Source organism: Salarias fasciatus, chromosome 2 (genome assembly GCF_902148845.1).
Source record: "Salarias fasciatus chromosome 2, fSalaFa1.1, whole genome shotgun sequence".
In the NCBI taxonomy this organism is placed as follows: Eukaryota; Metazoa; Chordata; class Actinopteri; order Blenniiformes; family Blenniidae; genus Salarias; species Salarias fasciatus.
Window position 1 is genome coordinate 128,071 of NC_043746.1, and position 21,956 is coordinate 150,026.

Sequence of the window (21,956 nt, forward strand, 5' to 3'; positions counted from 1 at the left end):
GCTACAATGCTACTGCTCGTTCTCCGTTCACTAGTCAATGTTTGTTTATTCAGCTGAAGTTTGCAAAACGCGCTGGAAAAACCTGAGGGACACGTCCACCAAAGAGAGCAGGAAGGAGAGAGACAGGAGGAGAAGCGGTGCAGCAGCAGAGTCAGCACAGAGGTGGAAGGACCTGCTGTCCTGTCTTTCCCCGAGCCCTTCATCACCCCCCGGGAAACATCGGGCAACATGTCCCAGGGAGGGGCCGAGGGAGACCAGGCAGCAGGGTGCAGTCCAGAGCCGCAGGAAGCAGCAGCAGCAGCAGCAGCAGGAGCAGCGGCAGCAGCAGCAGGAAGCAGCAGCAGCAGCAGCAGCAGCAGGAAGCAGCAGCAGCAGCAGCAGCAGCAGCAGCAGCAGCAGCAGCAGGAAGCAGCAGCAGCAGCAGGAAGCAGCAGCAGCAGCAGCAGCAGCAGCAGGAAGCAGCAGCAGCAGCAGCAGGAAGCACCAGCAGCAGCAGCAGCAGCAGCAGCCACAGCAGGAAGCAGCAGCAGCAGCAGCAGCAGGAAGCAGCAGCAGCAGCAGCAGCAGCAGCAGCAGCAGCAGCAGCAGGAAGCAGCAGCAGCAGCAGCAGTAGCAGCAGCAGCAGCAGCAGCAGGAAGCAGCAGCAGCAGCAGCAGCAGTAGCAGCAGCAGCAGCAGCAGCAGGAAGCAGCAGCAGCAGCAGCAGCAGGAAGCAGCAGCAGCAGCAGCAGCAGCAGCAGCAGCAGCAGCAGCAGGAAGCAGCAGCAGCAGCAGCAGCAGCAGCAGCAGCAGCAGCAGCAGCAGCAGCAGCAGGGCTGTCAGGTGCAGGTCGGTGGTGATGACAAGGAAAAAGAGCACATTTGAAATGGTAGAGAAAAAAAATGCTTTGTCTGCCCAGTTTGCTGTCTTTTTTAATAATAATTGTCGGAATTATTATTATTTCTGTCTTTATTATTATTGATGTTATTATTTTTAATTAATTATTGATGATAGTAGTAGTATAGCAGTAATTTTAGTAATTTAAGTATAGAAGTGCACATTGCATGTTGGGTGAAATCATTTTACCTTTTGTTAACAGAATCAGACACTGAGCCTGACGCCCTGCCTGGCCCAGAGTCCCCCGCTGCCGGGCCCAGAGTCCCAGAGTCCCCCGCTGCCTGGCCCAGAGTCCCAGAGTCCCCCGCTGCCTGGCCCAGAGGAGTCCCCCGCTGCCTGGCCCAGAGTCCCCCGCTGCCGGGCCCAGAGTCCCCCGCTGCCTGGCCCAGAGTCCCCCGCTGCCGGGCCCAGAGTCCCCCGCTGCCTGGCCCAGAGTCCCCCGCTGCCTGGCCCAGAGTCCCCCGCTGCCGGGCCCAGAGTCCCAGAGTCCCCCGCTGCCTGGCCCAGAGTCCCCCGCTCCCTGGCCCAGAGTCCCAGAGTCCCCCGCTGCCTGGCCCAGAGTCCCAGAGTCCCCCGCTGCCTGGCCCAGAGTCCCAGAGTCCCCCGCTGCCTGGCCCAGAGGAGTCCCCCGCTGCCTGGCCCAGAGTCCCCCGCTGCCTGGCCCAGAGGAGTCCCCCGCTGCCTGGCCCAGAGTCCCAGAGTCCCCCGCTGCCTGGCCCAGAGTCCCCCGCTGCCGGGCCCAGAGTCCCAGAGTCCCCCGCTGCCTGGCCCAGAGTCCCCCGCTGCCTGGCCCAGAGTCCCAGAGTCCCCCGCTGCCTGGCCCAGAGGAGTCCCCCGCTGCCTGGCCCAGAGTCCCAGAGTCCCCCGCTGCCTGGCCCAGAGTCCCCCGCTGCCTGGCCCAGAGTCCCAGAGTCCCCCGCTGCCTGGCCCAGAGTCCCCCGCTGCCGGGCCCAGAGTCCCCCGCTGCCTGGCCCAGAGTCCCCCGCTGCCGGGCCCAGAGTCCCCCGCTGCCTGGCCCAGAGTCCCCCGCTGCCGGGCCCGGAGTCCCCCGCTGCCTGGCCCAGAGTCCCCCGCTGCCTGGCCCAGAGTCCCCCGCTGCCGGGCCCAGAGTCCCAGAGTCCCCCGCTGCCTGGCCCAGAGTCCCCCGCTGCCTGGCCCAGAGTCCCAGAGTCCCCCGCTGCCTGGCCCAGAGGCCCAGAGTCCCCCGCTGCCTGGCCCAGAGTCCCAGAGTCCCCCGCTGCCTGGCCCAGAGGAGTCCCCCGCTGCCTGGCCCAGAGTCCCCCGCTGCCTGGCCCAGAGGAGTCCCCCGCTGCCTGGCCCAGAGTCCCAGAGTCCCCCGCTGCCTGGCCCAGAGTCCCCCGCTGCCGGGCCCAGAGGCCCAGAGTCCCCCGCTGCCTGGCCCAGAGTCCCCCGCTGCCTGGCCCAGAGTCCCAGAGTCCCCCGCTGCCTGGCCCAGAGGAGTCCCCCGCTGCCTGGCCCAGAGTCCCAGAGTCCCCCGCTGCCTGGCCCAGAGTCCCCCGCTGCCTGGCCCAGAGTCCCAGAGTCCCCCGCTGCCTGGCCCAGAGTCCCCCGCTGCCGGGCCCAGAGTCCCCCGCTGCCTGGCCCAGAGTCCCCCGCTGCCGGGCCCAGAGTCCCAGAGTCCCCCGCTGCCTGGCCCAGAGTCCCCCGCTGCCTGGCCCAGAGTCCCAGAGTCCCCCGCTGCCTGGCCCAGAGTCCCAGAGTCCCCCGCTGCCTGGCCCAGAGTCCCAGAGTCCCCCGCTGCCTGGCCCAGAGGAGTCCCCCGCTGCCTGGCCCAGAGTCCCCCGCTGCCTGGCCCAGAGGAGTCCCCCGCTGCCTGGCCCAGAGTCCCAGAGTCCCCCGCTGCCTGGCCCAGAGTCCCAGAGTCCCCCGCTGCCTGGCCCAGAGTCCCCCGCTGCCGGGCCCAGAGTCCCCCGCTGCCTGGCCCAGAGTCCCCCGCTGCCGGGCCCAGAGTCCCAGAGTCCCCCGCTGCCTGGCCCAGAGTCCCCCGCTGCCTGGCCCAGAGTCCCAGAGTCCCCCGCTGCCTGGCCCAGAGTCCCAGAGTCCCCCGCTGCCTGGCCCAGAGTCCCAGAGTCCCCCGCTGCCTGGCCCAGAGGAGTCCCCCGCTGCCTGGCCCAGAGTCCCCCGCTGCCTGGCCCAGAGGAGTCCCCCGCTGCCTGGCCCAGAGTCCCAGAGTCCCCCGCTGCCTGGCCCAGAGTCCCAGAGTCCCCCGCTGCCTGGCCCAGAGTCCCCCGCTGCCTGGCCCAGAGTCCCAGAGTCCCCCGCTACCGGGCCCAGAGTCCCCCGCTGCTGCTGCTGCTTCCACCTCTGTGCTGGCTGACCCTGCTGCTGCAGCTGCAGGTGAGCATGCATCCAATGAAATGTTTCGTTACTTGAATTTAGGTATTTTACCAAACTTCTCAACTGCCTTCTTGATGTTGCTTGTGATTTCCTAAAAAATTAGTCCTTAATAACTTTATAAACAGAATGTGTGCTGGTTTATTGTTTATTTCATATTTTTGTGAAGCTTGTTTCTGCTTTTAACATTTTCATTGCTTTGTTTTTTTAAGGCCCACCTAAGAAGAGGCGAAGAAGGAGGCCCCAGTTCTCTCCAGGGCCGTCCGAGTATGAATGCCGGATCATGGAGGAACTGAGGGCCAGCAGGGAGGCGCGATTGTCTGGTCCAACAACACCTGATGACCACTTCCTGCTTTCTTTGGGGCCTCTCCTGCAAAAAGTGCCACCTCAAATCAAAGATTTTGTCAAATTTCAAATTCACAAAATACTTTATGAGAACAGCACTGTAACGCTGAATTTGGAACAATTGGAGCCTTCAGAGTAATTTTTTACCAAACGTGGTGACATCTTTTGCTGGAGGGGAAAGACTTCTTTACGTGTCCTTCATTTTTTCCACCGCACCTCCTCCAAGCAAGCTCCTTTTCATTCCTGCCCCATGTTTAAATATGTAAATAGTTTTCTGTGTAATAATAATTCAAATTAAATATTCTTTTGTATCAAGACTTGGTTTGGTACTTCAAGAACAGTATTTTTATGGCTGGTTTAAAAGGTTTACCTTTCAAAATACTAATCTTTTAAACTCAAAGGAAGGATGGACAAAAGGTAAAGTTGTTGTGAATATGTTTTATTAATTTCACCTTATGATGTGATGACCTTGAAGATAGCAGCAGAGTCAGTAATTCAATTTCAATTTTATTTTTGTATAGCCCAGTATCACAACAACAGTTGCCTCAGAGGGCTTCAAGATTACCTGCAAAAAGGAAGGGACATGTGAAAAGAACAAAAGTACATACAGCATAACCATGTGCTTAGAAAACATGACATTATAGCTTTCTATGTCAAATATTAATTAGTGAATATACATTTTTAAAGTCAGACAGCAATAAACAGACAGACAGACTGACTGCTCTTTATTTCTTTTGGGTGGCTGTTTGGTTGGAGTCGAGCTGCTTTTCACCCCACTTTCCCTCATCCTGTCCGAAGTCACTAACGCCGGGAACGCACTGGACGCGCACGTCTCCACGCCGGCGCTTGGCTGTTCGCACTGGAGGCGTATCTGCTGCCTGCGCTCTCCGCGCCGGCCACACATCGGCTGCACTCGGCTGGATTCGTCAGCTCTCGGTTTTCACGTTTGTTCCCTCTGTCTCGCTCTGCCAGTGTGGATGTGTGTGTTTTGATGACCTGTGGAGAGACTTTTTCTCCTCCTTTCCTCTTTTTTTCTGCATCACGTGAATGTCTGTCGCTGTGTGTGTGTGTGTGTGTGTGTGTGTGTGTGTGTGTGTGTGTGTGTGTGTGCGGTTGTTTAATTGGGTGCGTACGTGTGTATGTCTGTTTGTGTGTCCATATCTCTTGTGATTAGACCCAAATGACAAATTATAGACGGACGAGCAGCACCGTCCGTAACTAATCGTCATTTCATTTATTTTATTTTGAAAATTGACCGGATTCTCTTGCCTTTTCTGTTTCCGACTTCCTGTCTGGTCCGATCTGCTTGATCTAGCTTGACATATGGCGCTCCCGGCGAAGCGGAGCGGACGCTGCAGAGCGCGAGCCGCAGCGTCCGGTGCGGCCGGTCAGATAGGTTAACATGGGAGGCGATCAGAAGCGCCGTGCGCGGCGCTACCGCGTCCAGTGCGTTCGGGCCGTTACGACGGCGCTTCTGATCGCCTCCCATGTTAACCTATCTGACCGGCGCGTTCGGTGCGGCTCGCGCTCTGCAGCGCCCGCTCCACTTCGTTCTATTTTTCACGCGAGCCGCGAGCGCCGGGAGCGCCATATGTCAAGCTGGATCAAGCTGATCGGACCAGACAGGAAGTCAGAAACAGAAAAGGCAAGAGAATCCGGTCAATTTTCAAAATAAAATAAATGAAATGACGATTAGTTACGGACGGTGCTGCTCGTCCGTCGATAATTTGTCACTTGGGTCTAATCACAAGAGATATGGACACACAAACAGACATACACACGTACGCACCCAATTAAACAACCGCACGCACACACACACACACACACACACACACACACACACACATACACACACACACAGCGACAGACATTCACGTGATGCAGAAAAAAAGAGGACAGGAGGAGAAAAAGTCTCTCCACAGGTCACTAAAACACACACATCCACACTGTCAGAGCGAGACAGAGGGAACAGGGAACAAACGTGAAAACCGAGAGCAGATGAATCCAGCCGAGTGCAGCCGATGTGTGGCCGGTGCGGAGAGCGCAGGCAGCAGATACACCTCCAGTGCGAACAGCAAAGCGCGGGTGCTTCCGCGTCCAGTGCGTTCCCGGCGTGAGTCAGCTGGCGGAGCCTCCTGAGCACCTGGACCTTATTAGACAGAGCACGGTGAGCCCAGATGAGGAAGGAACACGGGTGGCTCAACAGCGCGAGCAGCCCGAGCCAAAATAGCCTGAAGAGTTATGTACTTACCTCAAAGCGATCGTGCAGGCGATCTCCCCAACACGGTCAAAAAAGATACCTGAAGAACAGCCGGTAAGCGCCGCCATGTCTGTTCACTGATTACTGTCGGCCTGGTCACAATCAACATTGACTCCAGGTGGACAGCAGACTAAAAAATTCAGCCTCAACAAACTGTGCCACTTTTTATTTTCACTATACTACAGTTTTCGAGAAATCAGATGCAAAAACATTCATCCAGTAATCTTATTTGGTAGTAAAATGGTGATCAGTTAAAGATGTCGAGGTAAAATGGGGTATGGACTCTGCATTAGCGTGACCTGGATAGCATAACAAGACTTAAAACAGATGAAGAGCATCACTACAACTTAATAAACTCAGTTGTTTGTTTAATTTAGTAAAATATACTGTACGAACAGAACTCTGCTTTATTGCCCATCAAATGACCACAAAAGACTCTATAACGTGCAAATGTGATGAAATATGTGGAAAATAAATTATCTTTTCTGCAAACTTAATATAAATGTCTGCACATACAATTTGCACATTGCTGGATTGCTGTAATGTATGTTTCTTAACTGATTTGTATCAAATGAACAACAACAACTGCATTATTTCTGAAATCTTGACACTCAGAAGTTTGTAAAACGTCCTATTGAGCTTTGGAACCGACGTCACCGCGCAATGCATTATGGGACGACGGCGTCATTTTGAAGGGGTAGAGAAATCAAAACCAACTATGACAACACTTGAAAATGCAAAAGAAAAGAGTTGCTACCGCGACCGATTGCGTCCGGATGCACAATTAGGATACCTCGTTCTTACGACATCTCAGGACAGGTCTGACATCGTGTACGCAAGTTTGACTCAGTGTGGATTTACGGTGTAGTGCAGAAAAAAACCTGGCGGAGCGTGAAAAGCACATCTCAAACACGCCGTAAAGCAGAAGCAGCACATAATCAGTGCAGATTAAAAAGTGAAAGAATAAAAAATAAAATAATGCCCTTACAGAACATCTAGCAATACCCCCTCTTGTGGTATTAATGAAGGATTTTTAACTTTCAATAACTTCGCTGAGTCCATCCTGCCACGGAGAGCAGCTGTTTTAACAGTGCGCAAAGACGCACACGCTGCTGCGGAGCAGCTTCAGACCCACTGCTGTTTAGCCCCGAAAAGATGGGACTTTATTTTGGCAGTTTTAGACAATATTGCACTGGGTGATAGATAGAGTTACTTTTGATGCACCTGCGCCAGGAGAGGAGCCGACGTGGAAACCAGCAGAGCCTGGACTGGCTGGACCGAGGAGACAGAACCTGAAGAACCGCTACTGAAATGTAAATAAACTCTAAAGTGTAGCAAATTATTAATTTACTCAGTGGTGTGAAGCCAGCAGCCCAGAAAATAACGTAACAGCTAAAGGGAGATAAAATACAGACAGAGGACGTTTAGTCAAACATTTTATTAAGACTTCTATTCTTTAATTTAAGCTGCACCGACAGCAGGTGGCACGCGCCGCCCTCTGTGGCCTGAGTCCCGGGTCCACTCGGTCCTGTGTCCTGTTCGGTCCGGGGTCCTGCTCGGGACCGGTCCGGTGCTGGGTGTGTCTCGGTGGGACCGTCCCGCTGTGGGGAGCAGACCTGGCCACGGTGCCGCTGTCTGGCTCTGAGACATAATTAAACGAAACAATAAAACTCTGAGCTGTGTAACATGAGTCAGCCTCATTATTTGTAACATCAGGGTTAAATTAACGGATCTATAATCTGTTCAGACCTCAGTCGGTCCGTTCGTCCAGATGACGCTGTTCATCGCTGCTGCAGCTTCCTCCAGACAGCGTTTCCCTTTTCTCCTTTAATTCCCGTTTTAATTCTTCCAAAGAGCTCCTCCTGATTCACCTCCACCTGAAAGGTGATGCTATGATTGTGGAAAAACTCACTAAAATGTCAGTCGGACTGCCAGGATGGGGAGTGGCAGCAGGAGGGCTTTGTTTAGAATAATTAGTTAGCCATGTGCTAGTCTTAGCGTAGCTTGTTTAACTGACAGAGTAATTTATGACAGAGTAACTTATTCATTACCAATACCAAGAACTTACCAGAATGAAAATGTGTGGAACATATCAAGAGATATCTTGGGATGACATCGAACTTTATGTCCACACGTCTAACAGCAGCAATCCAGGCAAGCCGCTGCCTTTTAGTAACATAATACGGTGCTTCCAAGCGGGAAAACCAAAAAAAGAGAGCCCATTATCTATTTTTTTGCCCTTCCGGTCATGCCAGTGAGCCTTACAACCAGCAACACAGCAGTTTCGAACCATTTTTGTCATTACTTTTCCAACTTCTAATGGGTTTGCACTGCAGCGCGTTTGTAGTACCCCTTCAAAATGGCGGATAAACATTAAAAATGGCTTTGCCCCTTTTTTGTGACATCACGCTCCAAAGCTCAATCGGGCCGATGAATCGGCCAATCCGATGAATCGGTCGACCTCTAACTGGTAGTGCAGTGAAATAACATAAAGTAACTGAAATTGTTGTTTAAATTATCTGGCAATTACCATTACCAAATTTACCAAATGAGAATTTTCCCGTAGCATTATGCGAGTTATTCAAAAAGAAGAATTTTGGAATTCAAAGTTTTCTGTGGGTAAAAGATGTACTTTTAGGCAAATATGTTGTCTTGAGAGTTGTAAATAAATACACCCCTTTTCAACATGCTCACATGTTCCAATAATATCAAGAATTTCAACTTCTAAGTGGAATAACAAAATGCGAGGGTATGGACACTACATGGGGTACGGACACTACAATTGCAAACTACAGATCCCATTTGCAGCTGTTGTAATATTAATTGTGTGCACTATATCCACAACATATCATCATTCAAATAGTGCTACCCAGGTATATAAAATAGAACATTCAGCTCAAGCCAAATACATAGTAGGAATGAGGAACTGGATAGGGGTACGGACACGACCGGAAATTCTGTACATGGAGATACTATATTAGTTCAGCCTTTGTAACTTCATAGATAGTATATTGCTGATGCTATTTTTGGTCAGAAACTGATCCAATACCATAATAGATATATTTTAGACATGGCCTTGGCTTATATTGTGCTTATTTAAAAAAATAAGTCTCCATTAAGTCAAAAATCAGCTGAAATAGAGAAATATAGAACGAGTTGAGCTTCCAGCTTCGCGGAACACAGCTCGGCCCCCACAGCTCGAATTTGCACGAAACAACCTGCAAAATAAAAGTAATCACATCCATTATCAAAAAACATCACAGTATTTCAATATATTTCTGATTTCCTTTGAAAATGAAGCTCCTAAAATTCAAACAATCTTGTTTTGACCAGATATAACGCCCTTTTTCCTACAAAAAACCTTACATCAAATCGTCTTGGCGAAGATGATCAATGAAACATGCAGAAATAAATGCATGTTGTTGTTTCAGTAAGCCATTGGCTGTCCAAACACACTCTCAAATGCATTCGAACACGAGCCGACACCACATTAGAAGACAATAACAACACACACAATACATTTCACAGGAAGATTGTGACCAGGCCGTGTGGGAGAAGTGTGGCTCTGTGATGCGTTCAGGAGCGCTGGTGATTCAGCGTCCAGGCGCGCTGGGACATTTTGAGGTTGCTTCAGTGAAGATTGGACACTGGAGTTGCTGCGGATTGTGTTTATTTATTTTGTAAAAAATTAATGGATTGGTTATTGCATAAAAAGAGAAGAAATAAAGATTAAGATGTAATGATTTATATTTTGCAGTTCTAAAGAGAGTGGGAATAGAAATTATTTAGGAATTTATTGATTTATTGTTTAAAATGCTAAAATGTGTTTTGGTAAAATATTAATTAATGTAAGGGTTTGAAATGTACTTGTTAAAAGGCATTGAAGCTAAAAACAAGAATGATAAAATTTTGTGTCTGTATTCAAGTACTGATATTGTATTCCCTTTGTTTTCTTTTGAGGTTTTTCCACCTAACGCCTAACCCTGCCATTAAAACTAACGCTGCAACTGCAATAAAATAAACTAAAAAGGCAACGAGTGGAGTCCTGCGTGCTTCAGTTGGGGGACATCCTTTCAAGTGGGGATTCTGCACAAAACCTACACGCACTTGACAGTGGCTCTTAAAAGAACCGTTGTGGGTCAGTCGTGTGGAGGACCGACTACTCCGCTGGCTGCCACGGCACAGATCCCTCCTCACTGAAGTGGGCCATGAACACCTCCCTCGTTTCCATCGCCTCTCTGGTGGAATTGTTGGCTCCCACCCGCCTCACACCTGGGAGTGGTTCTTCCTCTTGTGCTGGAGCTCTCCTCAAAGCAGGTGTTGGCCCACGCATCCTCATGAAGTTGTGGAGAACACATGTGGCCTTCACGCACTTCTCCACAACTTCAGGGAGGACCTCCAGTTCACGGCGAAACATCCTCCACTGTGCAGACCAAACCCCGAAAGCGTCCTCCACCACCAGCCTGGCCCGGGAGAGACGGTAATTGAAGATGTGCTGCTCACGGGAAAGGTCGCCACGTCCAGGGAAGGGGCGCATTAAATTCCTGTGCAGCGGAAAGGCCTCATCTGCAACAAAGCCATGTGGCTGGGGTCCTCTGTGTTCAGCTCCAGGTATGGGCCGGTCACCAGGCAGATCCAGTGAGCCCTCACGCAGAGCCTGACCAAAGGCAGAGCTGGCCAGGGTCCCTCCATCACTCGATCTGCCGTACCCTCCAACATCAGTGACTCTGAATCTGTAATGGGCGTCCACTACAGCGAGGAGGACTATGGAGTATCCCCCCTTGTAGTTGTAAAAGAGCGACCCTGAGTTGGGAGGTGCCTTTATTTTGACATGCTTCCCATCCAGAGCGCCACAGCACAGAGGGAAGTTCCACCGCACCTCCAACTCCTCTGCAATGGACCTCCACTCCTCAGCTCCAGGCACAGCCATGGACTCCTCCACCATCGTCCCAGATGGCTGCCGCCACATCTGGGACGATGGTGGAGACAGTGGAGACCCCCACCCTGAAGCTGTCAGCGATGGTCCGGTAGGAGTCACCAGTGGAGAGGAACCTGAGAGTAAACAACAGATTCATTACAACAAACTGATAGAAATAATAACATATGTTTCATCTTGGGCCTGTAAAATGAAAAGCAACTGAGACCTGGATTAGACCTGGTTTAGACCCTGGTTTAGACCTGGTTTAGACCCTGGTTTAGACCCTGGTTTAGACCCTGGTTTAGACCTGGCTGCTGGTTTTCGTTCTCACGCTTCCGTCCTCATGTGATGTACTTTTTTCTCACAACGGTTTGACTCAGTAGACAGACTGAGGAACGGTGCAGTAGATTAAAAACTCCACCCCTGCGCTCTGCATCCGCTATCAGTTTAAAATTAGATGACCACAAACACCAGATCCTGTCCAGACGGCTGCACAAATGATATATCTATATAATAAATATATTTGTATTTATTGAGTTTAAAGGGACGTCCGTGTCGGAAGCTGTAAATAGTTTGTTAAAAAGCAGCAGCCAGCATATCTGTACATAAACTACACATTCCCGCTGTTACTATAGAGGTGCTTGATGGATGAGATTATTTTGCCCGTTTCCCTTTCTTTTTCTTTTCTTCTCTTCTTTATTTTCATTTTTTGTTGGGCGTGGGATCTTGCATTTTTTTCATCTTGAAGTTATAACATTTGAAATTGACAATTTTACAAACACATCCCTGCAATTAAGTAATATTTAGGTATTTGGACCTTTCCAATTTTTCCCCTCGAATTACCAACAACAGCTATATGATTTGATTTATTTTTATATAAACTATTTGTGTTAAAAGCACATTTTTCAGAAAAAAAAAAATTAAACACAACACAGGAAATTTCTCAGTTGAAAGGAATCCGATTTTTGACAAAAGACACATCAAAAGGCTCAAATATGAACGTATTAAGAGCAGAATTAGGATTTTTCATGTAGTGAACGGTTAAATTTGTACTTTGACGTCTGAACTGTATTTCAAAGCAATTAATGATGTGGTTTAGTCCTGGTTTAGCACACGTACCGCAGACAGATGGAAAGGCGCTCATCAGGTGGAATAGAGCGCCTGTAGTTGGTGTCCTGGTACGGGATGCGAGCGCCGATGCGGGACAGCAGCTCGTCAAACTGGACCGGGAGAGACGGAAGTCCCGCTGAAAGCGTCCTTCATCCCGGCGCAGCTCCTGGAGTAAACGGTGAAACTCACCACACTCTGAACGCCTCTGCAAAATATTATGAATCCAGACACGTCGCCTGGACTCGCGACGACAACGTCGGGTTTATCAAGCAATTAAGCAGACCGCCGGCAACAGAGACGCGAATTCAGCGGCAGCCGCTGTTGGGTCACAAAATGCACATGCAGCCGACCAGGGGCCAATCGCGCCGCGCTATTCGCATCCGGTGTGAACGCACCACAAGTTTCAGTCAGCTGTGTTAAGTAGAGATTTTTTTTCTTAATCTAAACACTACATACCTATTATTACAGCTTATATTTACAAATACTATTATACATAACAACTATTACTATATGTTTTTATAATAACTACAACATATACAAAAAGAAAGCACATTTCAATTTTCTACAGTTGTCCATATTACACTGAAAAAAGTATAACCCCACTTAAACTAAAAAAAATGATGTCCAGATATCACATCTAAAATATTTAGCTTCACAGAAACTAATTTTAGTGACTTCTTAAGACCTGATTATTTTATGTTGACGTAAACAATAATACTTCCCTTGAACCAAACTTATTTTTTTGACTTGATCCAAATTATTTTTTAACATTTTAGTTTCTGAACCAAATTATAAAATTGAAATTGAACCAAGCTAATTTATTCACTTGCAACTGAATTAACATGTTTACATTCACACCAGTTCATTAATTTATGTATCACCAAACTATATTTCTCACATTTTATCTGACTTAAAAAATAATTTGTATTAACCATCTTAACCTCTAAAAAAACACACACTGTCAACAGATTACTCAAAATATATTTATTAATCTTCAACAAGCCATATGTAACACATTTAACATTTGGCAACATGAATCACAGAGATGAGGTGAGGATGGAGAGAGAAGAGGGGAAAGGAGAACAATGGAAAGGAAGAGAAACAAATGGATGAGAGGAGAGGGGGTAGGGAGGGGAGAAGAGAGAATGAGAAGATGGAAAAATGTGGAGACGACTGAAACTTAAATGAAACACAGATAGTCCCTTAAAGGGCGAGATCTGTTTTGATATTGTCATTTCCATGTAATGTCTGGGATCACATCCAGACGCAAAGTTACTCTTGTTTTTATTTGTATGTGCAATCATTACAACTTGTATAGCCATGCAGAATGCAATTTTCAGGTCTTGATACCTTTTATTTTTCATGCCAATCATTCACTTAAACCATAAGACTATTTTTGATTTCTTAGGTTGGTCAGGCCAGGAGAAGATAGGACGAAGGGATCCAGGAGAGTGGAGAGGGGAACAGAGCAAAAGATGGAGAGGATGAGAGGCAGGAGAGAGGACAGAGAGCAGGACAGGGCCATGAGAGCAGGGGAGTATGCTAAATCCTGTAGCATAAGAAAACAGACTGTTTTAACTAGAATTCCCCCTTTAAATGGGCAGTCTTTATAAAGATACGATATGAACTTCTGCTGCAATTCTTTCAGCACAGACATTAATGACTTTTAAGAAATGCAAGTCAGAAAAAAAAGGGCTGTCTACCAAGCAAATGAACCAGGGCAAAAACACGTGGTAACAGGCCGATACACAGGCTCTATACAATCTGAACTGTAATTAAATGAAATCAAATGAAATACTGCTTTCTGAATGCAGTGCTGACCCACAAACTAACAAATTCAAAACAGTCACTTAAAGCCCAACAATATTAGCCTTAAATGGCTATAGCACCCATGGCTAGGTGCAACAAAGTGCCCCCGAGGTTCTACCCCTTGTAAAGTTTTGGCTCGCACACACACAGGCAAAGATGTACACACTGGATGCCAGAAACACACACAAGCATGTGTACACATGCCACACTACTGTGCAGTGTGGAGTTCAACATTCAGTTTGCGAATCTTGGAGCTCATCTTGTTTGAACCAAGCTCCATCAGGATCTTCTGAAGAGCCTCAAAGGTGAACCTGAACCCCTGTGGATATTCCATGTTGAGAGCATAACAGAGTCCAAAAAGCATGACCACTCCTGTTGCCACAGCAGGCAACTCACTGAGGACTTCCACACCATCGATGATGATCCTACTTTCTTTGGGCTGTTGTAGAAGGCTCGAGCTCTCTCTTAATACGAAGACCGCCATGGTGGTCCTCCTCAGCTCTTGCTCGGCTTCATCTTTCTCGGACATCTGAGGTAAAATTTAGAACAAAATGTGTAAGTGAACAATTCATGATTAACCACCACATCCAAAGGCAGAGCAGTCAAGCTTCCCCCAGGATTATAAAAGTTGCATCTTATTGTGGAGAGAACAGATTTGAACATACCATGTATTCTTTGATCAGGTCTTCAACACATTCTCCCAGATAGATGATGAGAAGTTTGAGGACACACTCCCTTCTGATATCGGCATCAGCATCCTGCAGGGATAGTGAAAAAGCATGACTATGGAATGTGGAGAACAGGAACGTTTTTGAATTCCCAGCTCTATCTCGTTTTTTTTCAAATGTTGATTGATATGAAGAAAAAAGTCATACTCCGTGGAAAGCTGATTGTAGTCACAAACGTAGCACTTGAATGAAGAGAGCTTGGGTGTGGATGTCTGAGAAGGATGACTCCTAGTAAGGTGTTTCTGAAGACCATTCCATGTCTTGGACGAACAGGGACAACTTGCATGGATGCATGGGTAAGGGCGAGACCTACCGTGAAACTGGTGGTCAGTGCGATAATGCTTTAGTAGCTCAGCTCGATCTGAAAATGACAGGCTGCAGCCTTTGCATTTCCACATCTAATAACTGTGAACACAAAAGAAAATAATAGTGAATTCCCTTACAGATGATATACTGATCTGTGTTTGTTCAATCAACAGAACTAAAAATAAGTAAATAAATAAATAAATAAAGTAGTCCGTCTGCTGCGATTAAAATGTATAGATGAGCGAGAGTCAAGTAGTCATGGTGATTTGAGAAATGGTCAAAAAGATTATGTGTAGGATGTGCAGTGTAGATGCAAGATATTACCTGTTCAGGTTGGATATCGAAGATGTAGGCTACAGCCAACTGACAGAAACGAAAAGAGCGATCTTGTGGTTCTGAAAGAACACAAAATAAAATATCACAACTCTGCGAAGAAAATACAGAAATGCAGATAATACAGTAACTAAAATATGGGTAAATTTTCATATTAAATATGAGAATCAATACATACAAAGAATAGGGAAATATAAAGTAACAAAATTGACATATGCAATAATCTACCTACACCTACTTATGCTGGACGACAGGATAACTTTACAGTCTTTTTTTCTCAATTCTACACTCTGTAGGTTTACCTCCTTTTTGCTTTGTAGGGCAGTTGAAGCCCCACGAGCTGTACTGGATGTTAGCGAGTGCTAGCACGTCCCCATGTCTCTCTGTCTCTCAGTGACAATGCCGCAAAGAAAAATAAATACAGTCCTAGTGAAGCGCTGGACCCTCAGACGACAATATCCACTTAAAGCCTCGAGTGGGAACAAGTATGAGAGCCTTTGTACAGAGCTAACTCCATGCTTACTGGGGCTAGCGTTAGCGGTTAGCATCCGCCGCTAACAACTGCTACCCAGCTCACAACGGCTCTCCCGCACAGTAACTTATTAAGACAAAAAACTGGAGGCTGACTTCATTATCTGCCCACTGGGCATAACGTTACCGGTAAATGCTAGCTAACAAGCTAGCTATCAGCTACTGCCAGCTAAATTCATGCCGGCTAACAGCAGCTTGCTCGCTAGCCACCATCAACGGTAGCTTGCTCGTCAGCTTAAATTGTGCTCTTTGCAATTTTAACAACACAAAACACGAAAACTTTAATCTTCAGCAACTGCTTTACTTACGTTTCTTCTCAGAAGCTGTCGACGACGGGCACATGGCACGATGTCATGGCGCTGTCCCGAATGTGCAGTTTTCAATGCGCATGCGCAAGTCACGTTTGACTGAAACCGAATATATTACATGCAGGACATGAAGAAAAAATAATAATTTGAAGGAAATCAAAAACTTTGTTTTCGATCCTTTGAACGTATATTTAGTTCAGAATAAATCAAAATTGATGTCTTTAAATACAAAATAAATGGTTTTCACAATCAAATCAATAACTTTATCACATTTTAAGTGGCAGTTATTAGTTTAAATGAACAACTGCATGTAACACTTTTTAGAGTGTACTGCAAACATCATCACTGCAATAGTCATCATTTTCATTATCGTCACCATTGTCATCATCACTACAATCTCTCCATCAAATATTATGAAATGTATCAGCAGTCACACTGAATGGTGCTGGTGGTTACATTTGTTTTTAATTTGATTTTCTGTTTTGTTAGTGTGAGGATGAGATGGACAGCGGTGGATCATCAGAGTCTCTGCATCCTGTAAACTGTTATTTTAGCCAGATTCATCCATTCAGAAAGTCGGCACAGTGTTAATAAACTAAGTTTATCAGATATATTAAAACAAACCTATGTTTCATTCACGTTCATCATCTACTATGCGCGTAATGGAGACACCCGTCGATCGCCCCAGAGCTCTCTCCTTTTCTCTCATCACTCCTTAAGCAGTGTGTTATCAAGCTTGTAGAAGGAAAAAAAATCATGACAGACATGATTATTAAAAAGTTTATGCATTTTCCCTTCAATAAAAAGGGTTAGTTGTCTTTCCAGCTAAAAACAGTTCCCTAAATTAACAATAGTGTGTGAGGGAGAAAACGGACGTGGAAATGAGGCGATGGAAAAAAACAACAAAAAACACAACAACAACAACATGATGTGAAAAGATTTGCTAATCATACAAATACATGTACTTCACTGCCCTTCACTTTATTAGTTAAGAGTGTGTGTGTGTGTGTGTGTGTGTGTGTGTGTGTGTGTGTGCGCGTGCGTGTGTGTGTGTGTGTGTTTTCCAGGGACAGATAAACATTTGAAGCCATTATCAGCTCTCTAATTATAACTGCTTGGTTTCCAATAAGATGCCACCAAGCAGAAAATCAGTAATCATGCTTTGCTCGCTTTTCTCCTCAGTGTGGGGAAAAAAAGGGGAAAAAAAAAACATTTTCAAGCTCAGAGAGCAAGAACAAGAGTTGGAGAGATGGGAGGAGAGAGATTAGCAGGCAGGAGACTGAGAGAGACAAAGGATGAGCCGAGGAGAGAGAACCCCGGAGATAAACAACAGAGTGAAGCTTTTCTCTCCTCAAAGTCAAATTCAGTCCGTTTCCACAGAAGAACCAGGTTGTAATGCAGGAGAACGTTTTGTTAAAGGTGTAATACAGGATTTTCTCGAAAAAACAGAAGCCAAACGTCTGTTACTCACTTTTTGAAAAACGCCCATGCGCCAGGCCATCCGCCCGGCTCTCCTGCTTCTCCCAGGAAACGCCTAGAATGGCGGAAGCGTACAAGGGCGACCTCCTCTTCTCCAGCCGTACACGACTCTGTTTACAGTTTCTGCGATCGGCCTCGCTCATAAAGCTTGTTTTCCGAAACAGTTACAGTTTCATTATGTCAGACTCGCCATCGGTAAGTACTGGCTGAAACCGAAGCTCACCGGCTGCATAAACACTCTGAATGAGTGTGCAATACCTTATTAAGGACCGACCGATATGGCTTTTTTAGGGCCGATGCCGATTATTGGTACTTATAGAAAGCAATAACCGACACTGCTTGAAAAGACCTGTATTCAGCCCTGATTACAGCAACACCCCTCCTGTATTCAGGCATATGAAGTTGTAATCAGGCGTATCTCAGCTGTAATGCAGGAGCCTGAGTATGCCTGAATACGTACCATTTTTAGGACTCGCATACAGCCTTGAAAAGGTGTGAAATGTTCACACCTCTTGAGCTCCACAATGGTCAGTTGCCATGGAGAATAATCCCCCGGTTTCTTGCAGGGGGGCATTAGCATCTCACACCTTGGGCCTTATTCTTACATCTGATTGGTTGTTTCGCCCTCACTGGCCCTACCGCCATTGGTCAAATATGTAGGGGGATTTGTTTGATTTGCATATATTAACTTTATTATAGTTTAATTCATCATAAATGATTTAATGTAGTTATAATTCATGTACTCTTATACACTATATCATAAATAAGAATGACACATTATCAGAGCATAAATGTTTATTTTGTGGTAAAAAAAAAACCCCACTGTATACAAATGTGCATCATTACAGTACAATGCATAAAAACACAATGGAAAAAAAACAATATTAAAACAATTTACTGTTTACTGACTGTGCTGCAGTGAACAAAAAAAAAAAAAAAATACAAAGTATGCACAATTTGTCCCACAGCGCAGAGCCACCAACAGGTCACTCCTGTGCTGCTCTGCAGGCAGCTCTCTGGTGATGGTCGGCCGCTTATTCTGTATCGGCCTCCAGTCTATTCTGCAGCGCAGCACACAGCGCTGACAACTTTGCTTCGAGGTGGAAGCCGGACCCACACAGGCTTGTCATCCAAGATGGCGTCCTCCTCCTCTGACGTGAGGTCAATGGATGCCACTTCCCATACGCCCTCTTCGTCGCCACGGACGACGCCACCTTTGGTTTTGAAAAGCTGCCAAAGAGCAGAGAAAATGGACATTTTAGCACTGAGCAAATTAGATTGGGTCAAAGAAAAGCATGGACAGATGCAGTCTTCACTTACTCCTCCTGTTTAGTTGCTGCAGAAACCCTGCGCCTCCCCTTCTCCTCAGGAGGATCATCTCGGCTCCTGAAAGTTAGCCGGAGTGTCTCAAAATAGGTTTTGCAGCAGGCTAAAGAGGAAAGAGTTCAATTAATAATGAAATTGGTCACATATATTAGAACAGCTCAGTAGATAAGGAGGAAAACTTATGTTCCTTCCTAGTTTAGTTTTAGTGGCATCAGACAATTTAACTCACCTCCTCAGGCTCCACGTCTGGGTGGCCAATGAAACGTCCTGTGCCAGAAAGGTGGTCACCTTAGAATTGTGGGGTGAAGACACACTGGAAAACAGATGGAGCCTGTGATTAGGAGGAGGGAATGGCCTGCTGACTGCTGACTGGCTCAGCTGAAACAACACTTTCAGAATTTAATATTACCCAAACACAAATTTGTGATCACACCTTAAATGTGCATCATAACATTTGCTGGCATCCTGTTGGGCCTTGTGGAGCCTCCTCACAGCTTCCTGAGAAAGAAGAATGAGAGAATGTTAAATACTGAACATGTAGTAAAGTTGCTTAAATAATAAAAGAATCACCGTATAGCTCTCAAAGGCCACTTACAGAAATGGTGCCAGTGTGGAACCACACCGCAGTGTGGGAGGTATGTTCAGTTGAATTCCTTTTGAATTCCCTTTGAATTCCGGCTCGCCTTCGGGTTCCTTGGATCCATCAATTCAGCATTTTCTGAAAAGCCGCCTGGTATTCAGCACTGGTGTCCTCTCACGTCGACTTCTGGTATCGTTGATGCCCTCTCTCTCTCTCTCTCTCTCTCTCTCTCTCTCTCTCTCTCTCTCTCACTCTCTCTCTCTCTCTCTCTCTCTCTCTCTCTCTCTCTCTCTCGGCATCAAGCGTCACTGAATCAAATCTTCTCTATCACTGGAAAAAAAAAAAACCCTGACCTGTAGGACAGGCCACATTCATTCATTTTAGTTAAATTCACCACAGGCCATAAATCCTTTAAATAAAACATGACCGTACAAAAATTCCAATAAAGGTACAAAATAATACTTTCCACTTTTAAACACATCAAACTTACAAAAATATATATTTCTTATGAAAGATAACTTTATCAGTATAAAACAAATAACAATTAACTGAAATTCAACGTGTAAGCATCAATTCCTTGGATAGAATGATGAATAAGTGAACTTCTTTTTTCTTTCCTTCACTCACACACACACACACACACACACACACATTACATTAAGAGTTAGCGGCTTTCAGAGAAATTTGTGTGGCTCCCCCACCACACCTCCCATTCCAGAGCATTTGCAAAACAAAGTGCCTGCATCTCCAAGCCCCCCTTCCCCTCCCCTTCGCTAAGTCAATTTACTGATAGCCCACTTTAGTTTTAATATAGATATTTATATCTAACATAAGGCTGAGGGCTAGTATGTGCAGAGCATGTAAATTTAAAGTTACAATAGGAAAACATTGTCAGATTTTTCTGGAATACTTCCTTGGAACAGAACTCAAACAGGGCTGCAGCAGGACTGTAACTGGCTGTAACCCTTACATAAAACCATAAAACAAGTTCGAATTTAAATTTTAGGAGACATCTTCAAATACAACTAAGTATGTATGGATTCTAGACAGTGTGATGATCCTGAAACATACCACGTTTAAGCCATTTTACTCCAAAGTCCAATAAAATTAAGTGATATTGCTCTTTTAATTTTGGGAGAGTGTATGAAGTATTGAACTCAGTGATCAACATAGAGTGAGAAATTGGACCCAATGGCAATTTTAATTTTGTAGAACTGAAATAAAAAAAAACATTTATATTGGTATACATTTTTAAAGATATTTGAAATGTTGAAATGCTTGTAAGTCTTGGAACCCCCCCCCCCCAAAAAAAAAAAAAAAAAATGCATATATCTTCAAGTGAATTAAACTATCTCTGCTTTTGGTGCTTGTTTTTGTAAATGAAGTGGACCTGTTGATGAGACAAAGAGAGGAAGGATCCACCACACAGCCCCCTGCTGACATTGATCAGCATAAGAAAGACCAAGTCACACCTAGCAAGGCAGACTCCTGAAAGTGGCTGTCTGCAGCCTTTTGCTGGCACAGGACCTGTATACCAGCCGTATCCTCTTCCTGGGTACTCCTGAATACAGCCCTTTTTTTGCTGTGCGATAAGTCAAACCGATATTCATTTGCAGTAAAAATGAACATTTTGGCGTCAAAATGTAGCTGTGGGCGGGGCTTTGTTCCACAGCCCAGAGGAGTGACTTAGTGAAGAGAGATGTGATGTGCTCAGTGGAAAACACTTCATCTACATTCATTATACTCAGGCCTTTTGTTTTTGTTCAGATTGTAATTTTGTGATTATTTTATTATTATTATTATTATTATTATTATTATTATTATTATTATTATTACTATCTGATACATGTAATTATATTTATCACACACACACACACACACACACACACACACACACACACACACACACTCACTTACAATAATGCAGTCACATCTCATCCATAACTTCCCCAAAACGCCAATATTCAGCTATCTGTCGCTGCTGATAACACAACTCTGTCCTTCATTTTCTTGGATTCTGTCCCCTGTATGTCCGTGTACTGTAGGAATAAAGAAAGAATAAAATAAAAAATGGAGAATCCTGGCTGAACTAAAGTTGTAGTCTACTGTAACACTAAAAAAATACGTTAAAATCAATGTTTTCACTAATCGATGCGCGTCCCTGTCGAGGGCAGTCATTTTTCGGCAGGCAGTCTGTTTTTGGCACGGTAACCAGTCAAGTCACCTCGACTAACCCGGCCTCACGCGTCTATTGTCAGGCACTCACGCCACACATTGAAAACTGAAAAAAAAACATACCGGTAGGTAAGTGACAGGCTTGTTTGATTCCTCCCGGTTCCACAGCAGCGGCGCACCAGACACATTTACCAGTAATTTTTTTTCAGTTTTCAATGTGTGGCGTGAGAGCGTGACAGAAGACGCCTGGGGCCCAGTTGGTCGGGCTCGACTTGGCTTGGGGCCGACTTGACTGTAATCCTCCGACGGCCGACAGCTCCCGGCATCGCGGCGAGCGGGCTGTCCGCCGGCATCCGGCCGCTCTTCGCGTCGGACCGCTGTGCAGCCGCGCGCCGTGCTCTCCGGTCGGGGGACTGGATGGTGACTGACGGGTCAGAGGTGGAGAATCTACCTGAAGCTTCCCGTTTGCCTTTTCTGTTTGAACTGGCTAGCTTAGCTACAAGCAAGAAGAAGTTGTT

General features: G+C 46.4%; 1 long non-coding RNA gene across 3 annotated transcripts; it reads right to left on the reverse strand.

Annotated features, from left to right (window-relative positions):
- Positions 1–13,667: 13,667 nt before the first annotated feature.
- Positions 13,668–15,427, reverse strand: LOC115400699 (uncharacterized). 3 transcript variants are annotated; one of them, XR_003932819.1, is made up of 4 exons: positions 15,031–15,427; positions 14,714–14,805; positions 14,338–14,612; positions 13,668–14,201 (listed from the first exon to the last, which is right to left on the reverse strand). It is a non-coding gene; the product is annotated as an uncharacterized LOC115400699 (long non-coding RNA). The 3 variants fall into 3 exon arrangements; XR_003932818.1 differs by having other exon boundaries at positions 14,338–14,430; positions 14,548–14,805; XR_003932817.1 differs by having other exon boundaries at positions 14,338–14,805.
- Between the last annotated feature and the right edge of the window lie 6,529 nt (positions 15,428–21,956).